Source organism: Lethenteron reissneri, chromosome 62 (assembly GCF_015708825.2).
Source record: "Lethenteron reissneri isolate LAM-NWPU_2019-01 chromosome 62, ASM1570882v1, whole genome shotgun sequence".
Taxonomy (NCBI): domain Eukaryota; kingdom Metazoa; phylum Chordata; class Hyperoartia; order Petromyzontiformes; family Petromyzontidae; genus Lethenteron; species Lethenteron reissneri.
This window is the reverse complement of record NC_083840.1, coordinates 1,415,465-1,427,963: the sequence shown is the minus strand read 5'-3', so window position 1 is coordinate 1,427,963 and position 12,499 is coordinate 1,415,465. Positions and strand designations below refer to the sequence as shown.

General features: G+C 40.8%; 1 pseudogene; it reads left to right on the top strand.

The window, feature by feature from the left end:
- Positions 1-1,116: 1,116 nt before the first annotated feature.
- LOC133358524 (aerolysin-like protein) lies at positions 1,117-3,699 on the top strand (annotated as a pseudogene).
- The last annotated feature ends 8,800 nt before the right edge of the window (positions 3,700-12,499 follow it).

Here is a 12,499-nt window from a genome sequence, read left to right as displayed (position 1 = left end):
TTATATATTTACGCAATCTAAAAAAATAAACCCGTATTATGGATGGTATTGGTCACGAAAGCCTACGGTGTTAAAATAGTAACCGTAGAAATTGACCAGAAGCACGTACAGTTCAAAGGTCATTACTTAATGTGGCACTCATCAACACTATGCATTTCAAGATGGCGATGGTAGTTAGGCTAATTTGACCTTTTACGTTGGGGCCACGTTAAAAAGTTTAAACAAAAACTCTGAAATCACTTGAATCCACAACTCAATTGACTATCAAGGTCTCGTATTGGGACCGTGATTGCGTTAACAAGGCGCGTGCCTGTAGCTCGGCTGATGAACGGCGGGTCACACAATGAGCACGCGTGCGCCGAACGACCACCCATGCAATTAGCGAATCCTCGCGGTAATTGGCTCGCAGTGATTGGCCTGGAGGTGAAGATGGACGGAGGAACAAGCGCGTAATTATGCCAGGTGACGTGAAACTCCCTCGATTAACTCTCAACAGACTCGTATCGGAACCGTGATTGCATTCATTCGGCGCCAAAACCCGTGGCTTGGATTACATTGGTCAACACAATTTTTCTGGCGCGAGGTATTCCAACGGTTGTAAGGTAATTTTGGGGTGCTGATTCCAAATGTGGCATCAGTTTTTGTCTATCACATCAGGTTTTTGAGATATCAAATATTGCATTTTCAATAAAAACTGCAGAAGATAAATATGAAATCAATGTGGATATCTACATAAATTTATATTATAAACACACTATCCTAAAACTACAGCACCATATTTTAACACTAAATCAGTCACTGACTCGCAACAACTTGCAATCATAAGTGACAGAGTTAATTGCGGATAAAATCTATGAAAATGAGGTATGCCGATAGCATAAAATGAGATGTGATAGAGCAAATCTGAGATCAGGTTTGGGATCAGCACCCTGAAATTAGTCTAGAACAGCTGCAAAAGTCCAGGCCAAAAAAAATGTTTTTTTTGTTGACCAGTGTAATTAGCGGCGTCTCACGTAAAATGGGCACGCGCAGAGGAAGTGCCACGCATCATCTAATTAGTGAGTCGGCGTTCTGAGTGTCTCACGATGATTGCCCCTCCTCCATGATTGTCCGCGGATGGGAATGAACGATCGCTTTATTGTACCACGTGGCGTGTGTTCGCGTGAATATAAAGGAGGGCGCGATCAGCACAAACCATCTACGCTTCACGGAGGTGACTGCCCAGGTAAGCGGTGGGTGGGTGCCTACGTTGCAGTGGTTTCGTAAGGATTTGCAGTTGTGCTCTCTTTTCAGACCCTGTTGGATGTAGTTGGGCACGTTTTGGTTGCGTTTTTTAAAATCCTTTATATTAAGTTCGATTGCGTGCTTACGACCGTGCAAATCTTTCGATCGTTTTTTTACCCACTTCCCGTGATCCAATCGAGCTGACATTTTGCACAGACTCGTTGTGCGTGACAATTAATTTTCGTGAAAAAATTTTTTCCACTTTGGAAAAAATAAGAAATTTCACTAACACAATCATATATTTTTCCTAAACAGATTTATTCTGCATGTGTGTGTGTGTCAACACACTATAAAAAGGAAATTCTTACTCAAGAAAAACAGAAATGAATAAAAAATAAAACCGATGCCACGCATATAAATGATTTATAGTGATAAACTTAGTTTTTACAGGTACATTTTTTTCCTAACCTGCGTTAACTATGGCCTTCTGCCGTTGTGTATTGGTTTTCAGTAATGCAATTAAAGAGTTTTTGCTGAATTGGTCTCCCACATTTTACTTGAACCGGTCCCAGCGCGACCGTTCCATATTCTCACTTGCTCCGGCTAGTTACCACATTTTAAGAATGTTGTATTTGGGTTCGTAGCATAGTTTCTAAGAAATGGGGAAACTACTTTCTTTTTATTGACCTGAAATTTGAGGGGTGTGTGCAGGAAGCCGACTAAGCTTCAAAGTTTGATTTGATATTTCATGGCAATTGTCCGAAATCCATTTAAAATTATGTAAAACTTGTCTAATTTGACACGTTTTGCAAACCGTCCTATCATGTATTGCCCCAAGCCTAATACTATTCAACGCCTGGCTATCTGGATTGTGCTGGCTCTAACAGACTTCTGTGAGGCATTTTTCACCAGGGTGGCTCCTGCATGGGAATCTGCAAACTTGGCTTTCTTGGCTTGTAGGGTTTAATCTCGTTTCCCCACACCACCTTCATCCGTCTGCTTCTGTTCCTATGATCCGTGTAGGTCGACTGCAGCCGAGTGCCTGGATTGCCTGTCGGCGCTTTGCTTTTTCGAAGAACAGAGGTATTTGTCCTGCTTGTCACAAATGTAGCGTGTGGTACTCTCGTTCTGTCGCTACTGAATGATGAGCTACTGTGGTGTTGTGGAATGCACCATGCTTCATATCCCACGTGATTATTGCGGCTTTTCAAATGGGGAGCGAAAGCAAAAACTGAAGCTGCGTTCTGCTGCTCCTCTGCCTCGCAGTTCCAAGAGCATGTGCGCACTTGTGCCTAAAGCTTAATTTCTATTTGAGTGGTGGGTTATGACGTGTGCACTTTTATCTCAAATATTGCTATAAAGATATTGCCAAATCCTAAAAGGCATTTGATTTGTACAATCTTGGCGTGGAGTTTATTTGTGCATACTTAAAGTGTAAAACCACATTTATCACGATTTGCTTCTATAAGGTGCCTTCCATTTAAACTTGCGTGTCACGCTCTCCCTTGCTTCTGTCTCTTCCAGGTTGACATAATGTCGTACCCACTTACGCTGCACATCATTGGAGGCCAAGGTGGAAATGCGTTCTCGTTTGATGGGGGGAGCAATGCGGCCACGCTGCAGAAACTCTCCGTGAGCGTCGGAGGCTGGCAAGTGAGGGGTGTGGAGGTGTGGCTGACTGACGGGCGAAGGCAGCAATTCGGCACCGTGGACTTCTCTGCGCAGCAGTTTGAATTCCAGTCAGGCGAGTTCATGTCGCAGCTCTCCCTGTGGGGCAATGGGGCCGGCACGCGTCTGGGTGCCATCAAGTTCAGAACGAGCCGCAACCGCGAGTTCTTCGCCAAGATGACGGACTGGGGGCTCAAGACCGAGTACAAGATCGACGTGGGCTCTGGCATCTGCTTGGGCGTTCAGGGCCGAGCGGGGGCCGACATCGACTCCATGGGCTTCCTTTTCATCAATGCTGTCAAGTCGTCGGTGATCCAGAACATGAAGTACCCAACCATGCACCAGGTTCTGCCTAACGTGCAGATGGAGGAGATTAAAGACATGGAGTACATCAACGACACCAGCGTCGTGCAGTCTCACACCTTCGAGAGCTCCAAGACGATAACCAAAAAGTCGTCGTGGTCTACGACCAACAAAATCGAGTCCACTTTCAGCCTGAAGGTGTCTGCAGGCATTCCCTTAATTATGGAGGTGGAGACCGGGTTCAGCTTCACCTTGAGCTCTGAGACCACGCACTCGTTGGAGGAATCTGAGGAGCGGACGGAAACTCTCACGTTCCCCGTCTCTGTCCCTCCACACAAGACCGTCACCGTTGTCGCCAGCATCGGGCGTGCAAACATCGACCTCCCGTACACGGCCCTGCTGCGCATCACCTGCATGAACGGCGCTCTCCTTGACGTTCCCCTGAGTGGCGTCTACAAGGGGCTCACCTACACCAAAATGACCGCCCGTGCTACTGAGAAATAAGCAGCATTTTTGCTCAAATGTTCTGAGAATAATTGTAGCCGACTGAATAAAAGCCTTCTGCACTGCAATTTTCTCTTTCGATCTTTCATTGCATGTATTGCATTTTCCTTTTGCCCCCTCCAGTTTAAAGGCATTGCCCCCCCCCCTTTTGTGGCTGTAGACAGGACTTTAAAAGCTGCCCCCTAAGCTTCAAATGCTCGATTTCCCAATTGCATAGCATTTCTTAAGGTTTAAAAATTACAAACTCTATTGCAGTGCAAATACAGTAAAACCTTGGATTGCGAGCATAATTCGTTCTGGAAACGTGTTTATAATCCAAAGCAGTCGTTATAACGTGACGCTTGGCAGACAAAGCGTACACGTACTGCTCGTATTGCAAGACCTCGCTCGTTTATCAAATTAATATTTATTTAAAAATTTGCTCGACTTGCAAAACACTCGCAGACAAAGTTACTCGCAATCCAAGGTTTTACTGGTATATGCAACTATTCATTTTCCGTTTGTACTGGTAGGAACGAAGTGAACCAGCCTACAATAGCTTATATCGTCCGTCCGATTAGGTGCAATAACATCGCCCCCTACTGCAAACACTTGGCATGACCCTACAAAAACCTTGACTCGGTGAGGCTTTCCTGGCTAAACAAGTGTAATAATGCATTATGTTTGTATTCTTTGGGTATTCGTTCCTACCAGCCCACCCCGCAGGGACCTGTTTTATTTAACAACCACATTGGTTACATTGTCAATCCCACGGTTGTGCTTGCTGCAATTTAGTGGCAACTTGGCTCACAACTGAAAAAGGGACCTAACATTTCTATTTTTATTGAGGTTAATTATAAATGAAATTGACAATCCCTGTACGGAGATGACGGAGTAACCCTGATGTAAAGACGGGGAATTGGTGGCTAAGAATGAGGAGACCGGAACAAGGGGATAGAATAGTAGACGGGCCATGGAAACACGTTCCTTCGGAGTGGGCAGGTAGGAACTTGGTTGGACAGCGCATTCGTGCACGACGGACGTACAAATAATCCCTAGTTGGCAGTGTGGAAGCTGTTCCTACCTGTATAAGTGTAGTGTGTAGGTAAAACGTTGAGTTTTATAAGGGAACCACGGGGTGACCAGCCCCACCCAGCCCCACATCACCCAGCCCCACCCTCACCACCCAGCCCCGCCCCACGCTCCCCACCCAGCCCCTCCCCACCCTCCCCTCTCCACCCACCAGCCCCACCCCCAACTGAAATCACCTTCAGGCTGGGAATGTTGAAAGAAACACGAGGCAAAAAGATCTGCGTTTTTCTTTTCAAGGCTTCCATTTTATGAATGGAGCCACCCTCCCCCAGTTCCATTTTGTGAATGAAATCTCGCCCGTCTCCTCATTGGCCCGAGTCGCGAGAAGTCGTCTGACAAAATAATTCAAATGTATAATTGAACCTCATGGCGGGACCCCCGGGTCCCGAATAAACAGAATGCAAAATCGTAATTAATTTATTTTTGGCGACTCCATCCCACCTCGCACATAAATGCCGCGACCCACCAGAAATCAATCCGCTTGTTCTTCACCAAGCCCCCGTCGTTGCCAAAATTGCCATAGTCATAAACAAAACTTTGATAAGCGCTTCGTGTAGAACTCGTCGAGAGGAATAGATTGCCGCGTCGTTCGCCTCCAACAGACATAAAATGACGTCGCAACGCAGTTCATGCGAGAGAGCCGGGGGCTTATGGGACCCCGGGTCTCGCCATAAGGTTCATTTATTTCTCATTCCATCCTAGGAGCTCGATGCGCCAATGCACGAAAAGCAGGAAACAACAACAGAACCCAGGGGCAACCGAGCAAACCGAGGGAAGGCCACTTTAAAGAGATGGCTTTTCAAAGCAAACTTGAATATATCTTCATAATAAACGTTTTTGGGTTAGATCGCGTTATTTATAAATGTGTCGTAACCCTCCACCACCCGACACGGCCAATCAGTAAAAAAGTGTCAAAAAGGGTGGGGAGGGGTTGGGTGGGGAGGGTGGAGAGGGGCTGGGTGGGGAGGGTGGGGCTGGGTGGGGAGGGGAGGGTGGGGAGGGGCTGGGTGGGGAGGAGGGTGGGAAGGAGCTGGGTGGGGAGGGTGGGGAGGGGCTGGGTGGGGAGGAGGGTGGGAAGGGGCTGGGTGGGGAGAGTGGGGCTGGGAGGGGTGGGGCTGGGTGGGGAGGGGCTGGTCACCCCGTGGTGCCCTTATAAAACTCAACGTTTAACCTACACACTACACTATACACGACACGATACGCTACAATCATACAGGTAGGAACAACAGGTTCCACACTGCCCACCAGGGATTATTTGTCTGTCTGTCGTGCACGAATGCGCTGTCCAACCAAGTTCCTACCTGCCCACTCCGAAGGAACGTGTTTTGTAAGACAACCACGCTGGTCACACTTTAAATTCCGCCATTGCGCTTGCTGCATTTAGTTGCAACTGAGCCCACAGATGAGAAAGGGACGCTATTCGACTTGTCGTTGGTGTGGTTAATTAAAAATAGCATCGACGACGTCAATCCCTGTACCGAGTTTTACCGAGATTAAACCCTGAGATGTGAAGACGGAGAATTGTGGCTGAGAAATTGAGAGGTGTGAGCGGAGGGAATGAGAGAGGGGCCATGGAGATGATAGGGGATGTCGGCAAGAGTGAATAGAGGAGAGATATGTGGATTAAGATGTTAAGGTACATGGAGGGAGCTGTGTGGGATGGTCGTGGAATAAAAGGACTGTAACCCTTCCCTGTCTCTGCGTTTTGGTGTGAAGAATATCCGCTCCACCCCATTAAGACTGGAAACGATCCATCTTCTTGGTTCTTTCGGTAAAGTCACGTAGAAGGGAAGTAATAAAATAATAAAAATAAAACATAATAAAATATTATTTTAATAAAAATAAAACATAATAAAATATTATTTTACATAATAAAATATTATTTTATTATGTAAAATAATATTTTATTATGTAATATTTTATTTATTTTATTACTTCCCTTCTATTTTTATTATTTTATTACTTCCCTTCTACGTGACTTTACCGAAAGAACCAAGAAGATGAATCCCTGCAGTCACGAAAGCTTTAAATCGAAACTGGAAACGATTATTAAGCATTATGGTTTCGCAATTGTACAGTGACATTAGAAAGTCACATGATGAAGAAATGAGACCAGACATGAAAGTATGTTTCATCTGTTTAGTTGATTAACAACGTGCAATAGGGACCCACCTTTCCCACATCCTCAATACGTCGATTTGGATCATGTCGTTCCATTTGAATGTATTTGATATAAAAAAAAAAAACACAGAATCAGTTGGTTAGTTCCCGACTAAAACACCCTGAGGTGACACGTTATTTTTCAAGAAAGACTCAGCCGGCAGACAACATCAAAGCATTCCACAATTGAACAAATTAGTTCCAAGGGTGCAAAACTAGTTTCTATTGGCCAAGACAAATTCGAGAATCTATCGAAATTGAGAGAAATTTAAATAATTGTAACTGTTCGGATAGCTACCGCCTTAGTGCTTCTTGGAAGCGAATCACCAAATAACACATTGTTTAAATGCAAGCCTATACAGGTCGCAATACTGCAACGGGGATCACCGTTGAGCAATAACAGGGACGTCTATTGTAGTGCACACAATCGACAGGAGGAACATGAACATTTAGCTTGCATAGATAGCATTATTAATGTACGTTGAGTACCATATAAATAACCCAACCTGCAATGGATACCCATAGTCATTTATACGAATTCCTTAACCACCCCCCCCCCCTCAATTCGCGTAAGAAGGCCTCACAAGTGATGTTATCACATCTACCTATCTATTTAAGGAACGTAACAGGAAGATGTATCCACAAATCTGGCTGGCGCGTGATGCAGCTAGTTGTAATGATTGGCGAAACGTCGTACTCAGATTGTAAATGTTGTGGCGTTGCTCTCCAATCCACCGGTGTGCTGTACTCGTATACTAAACTATACACTACTATACACTACACTATACACTACACTATACTACACTATACACTACACTATACACTACTATACACTACACAATACACTACACTATACACTACACTATACATTACACTATACACTAGTGCTGTACTAGTATACTACACTATACACTACACTAGACACTACACTATACATTACACTATACACTAGTGCTGTACTCGTATACTACACTATACACTACACTATACACTAAACTATACATTACACTATACACTAGTGCTGTACTAGTATACTACACTACACACTACATTATACACTACACTATAGACTACTATACACTACATTATACACTACACAATACACTACACTATACACTGCACTATACACTACACTATACGCTACACTACACAGTACATTATGCACTACACTATACACTACTATACACTACACTATACACTACACTATACACTGCACTATACACTACACAATACACTACACTATACACTACACTATAAACTACACTATACATTACACTATACACTAGTGCTGTACTAGTATACTACACTATACACTACACTACACACTACACTATACACTACACTATACACTAGTGCTGTACTAGTATACTACACTATACACTACACTATACACTACACTATACATTACACTATACACTAGTGCTGTACTAGTATACTACACTACACACTACATTATACACTACACTATAGACTACTATACACTACATTATACACTACACAATACACTACACTATACACTGCACTATACACTACACTATACACTACACTACACAGTACATTATGCACTACACTATACACTACTATACACTACACTATACACTACACTATACACTGCACTATACACTACACAATACACTACACTACACACTACACTATACACTACACTATACACTAGTGCTGTACTAGTATACTACACTATACACTACACTATACACTACACTATACATTACACTATACACTAGTGCTGTACTAGTATACTACACTATACACTACACTATACATTACACTATACATTACACTATACACTAGTGCTGTACTAGTATACTACACTATACACTACACTATACATTACACTATACACTAGTGCTGTACTAGTATACTACACTACACACTACATTATACACTACACCAGGGGTCGGGAACCTTTTTGACTGGGAGAGCCATAAAAGCCAAATATTTCTAAATATATTTCATTGAGAGCCATATAGTATTTTTAACGTATAATAAATTAAATATGTCTTACTTTTAATGCGACTTCTGGTGCTGCATGGTTTTGCTGATGGCCTTGTAGTCTGGTTCATACGTGGTGAGGTTGAGCTTCATGCAGACGTGACCCGTGAAATTTATCTTCAAAACTAATTTCTGTTTACTTTAAAATGACACAGTATTATTAAGCAATATCAAAAGTATTTTAAAATCAGTTCCAAACTCATTTTTATTTATTTTTTCAACTCAAAATTGTCTGGGAGCCATATGCCGTCACTGGAAGAGCCATATATGGCTCGCGAGCCATAGGTTCCCGACCGCTGCACTACACTATACACTACTATACACTACACTATACACTGCACTATACACTACACTATACACTACTATACACTACACTATACACTACTATACACTACACTATACACTACTATACACTACACTATACACTACACTATACACTACACTATACACTACATTATACACTACACTATACACTACACTATACACTAGTGCTGTACTAGTATACTACACTACACTATACACTACTATACACTACACTATACACTACTATACACTACACTATACACTACTATACACTACACTATACACTACTATACACTACACTATACACTACATTATACACTACACTATACACTACTATACACTACACTATACACTACACTATACACTACTATACACTACACTATACACTACACTATACATTACACTATACACTACACTATACACTAGTGCTGTACTAGTATACTACACTACACTATACACTACACTATACACTACTATACACTACACTATACACTACTATACACTACACTATACACTACACTATACACTACACTATACACTAGTGCTGTACTAGTATACTACACTATACACTACACTATACACTACACTATACACTACTATACATTACACTATACACTACTATACACTATACTACACACTACACTATACACTACACTATACACTACACTATACACTACACTATACACTACTATACACTACACTATACACTACACTACACACTACGATACACTACACTATACACTACACTATACACTACTATACACTACACTATACACTACACTATACACTACTATACACTACACTATACACTACACTATACACTACACTATACACTATACACTACACTATACACTACACTATACACTACTATACACTACACTATACACTACTATACACTATACACTACACTATACACTACACTATACACTACTATATACACTACACTATACACTACACTATACACTACACTATACACTACTATACACTACACTATACACTACATTATACACTACACTATACACTACTATGCACTACTATACACTACACTATACACTACTATACACTACACTATACACTACTATACACTACACTATACACTACACTATACACTACTATACACTACACTATACACTACTATACACTACACTATACACTACACTATACACTACACCATACACTACACTATACACTAGTGCTGTACTAGTATACTACACTATACACTACACTATACACTACTATACACTATACACTACACTATACACTACACTATACACTACTATACACTACACTATACACTAGTGCTGTACTAGTATACTACACTACACACTACATTATACACTACACTATACACTACTATACACTACACTATACACTACTATACACTACACTATACACTACACTATACACTACAATATACACTACACTATACACTAGTGCTGTACTAGTATACTACACTACACACTACTATACACTACACTATACACTACACTATACACTACACTATACACTACTATACACTACACTATACACTACACTATACACTACACTATACACTACTATACACTACACTATACATACACTATACACTAGTGCTGTACTAGTATACTACACTACACACTACACTATACACTACACTATACACTACACTACTACACACTACACTATACACTACACTATACACTACACTATACACTACATTATACACTACACTATAACTACACTATACACTACTATACACTACACTATACACTACTATACACTACACTATACACTACACTACACACTACACTATACACTAGTGCTGTACTAGTATACTACACTACACACTACACTACACACTACACTATACACTACACTATACACTACTATACACTACACTATACACTACTATACACTACACTATACACTACACTATACACTACACTATACACTACTATACACTACACTATACACTACACTATACACTACATTATACACTACACTATACACTACCCACTAGTGCTGTACTAGTATACTACACTACACACTACTATACATTACACTATACACTACACTATACACTACTATACACTACACTATACACTACTATACACTACACTATACACTACACTATACACTACACTATACACTACTATACACTACAGTATACACTAGTGCTGTACTAGTATACTACACTATACACTACACTATACACTACACTACACACTACACTATACACTACACTATACACTACACTATACACTACTATACACTACACTATACACTACACTATACACTACATTATACACTACACTATACACTACACACTAGTGCTGTACTAGTATACTACACTACACACTACACTACACACTACACTATACACTACACTATACACTACTATACACTACACTATACACTACTATACACTACACTACACACTACACTACACTATACACTACACTATACACTACACTATACACTACTATACACTACACTATACACTAGTGCTGTACTATTATACTACACTATACACTACACTACACACTACACTATACACTACACTATACACTACACTATACACTACACTATACATTACACTATACACTACACTATACACTAGTGCTGTACTAGTATACTACACTACACTATACACTACACTATACACTACACTATACACTACTATACACTACACTATACACTACTATACACTACACTATACACTAAACTATACACTACACTATACACTAGTGCTGTACTAGTATACTACACTATACACTACACTATACACTACACTATACACTACTATACATTACACTATACACTACTATACACTACACTACACACTACACTATACACTACACTATACACTACACTATACACTACTATACACTACACTACACTATACACTACACTACACACTACGATACACTACACTATACACTACACTATACACTACTATACACTACACTATACACTACACTATACACTACTATACACTACACTATACACTACACTATACACTACACTATACACTATACACTACACTATACACTACACTATACACTACTATACACTACACTATACACTACTATACACTATACACTACACTATACACTACACTATACACTACTATATACACTACACTATACACTACACTATACACTACACTATACACTACTATACACTACACTATACACTACATTATACACTACACTATACACTACTATACACTACTATACACTACACTATACACTACTATACACTACACTATACACTA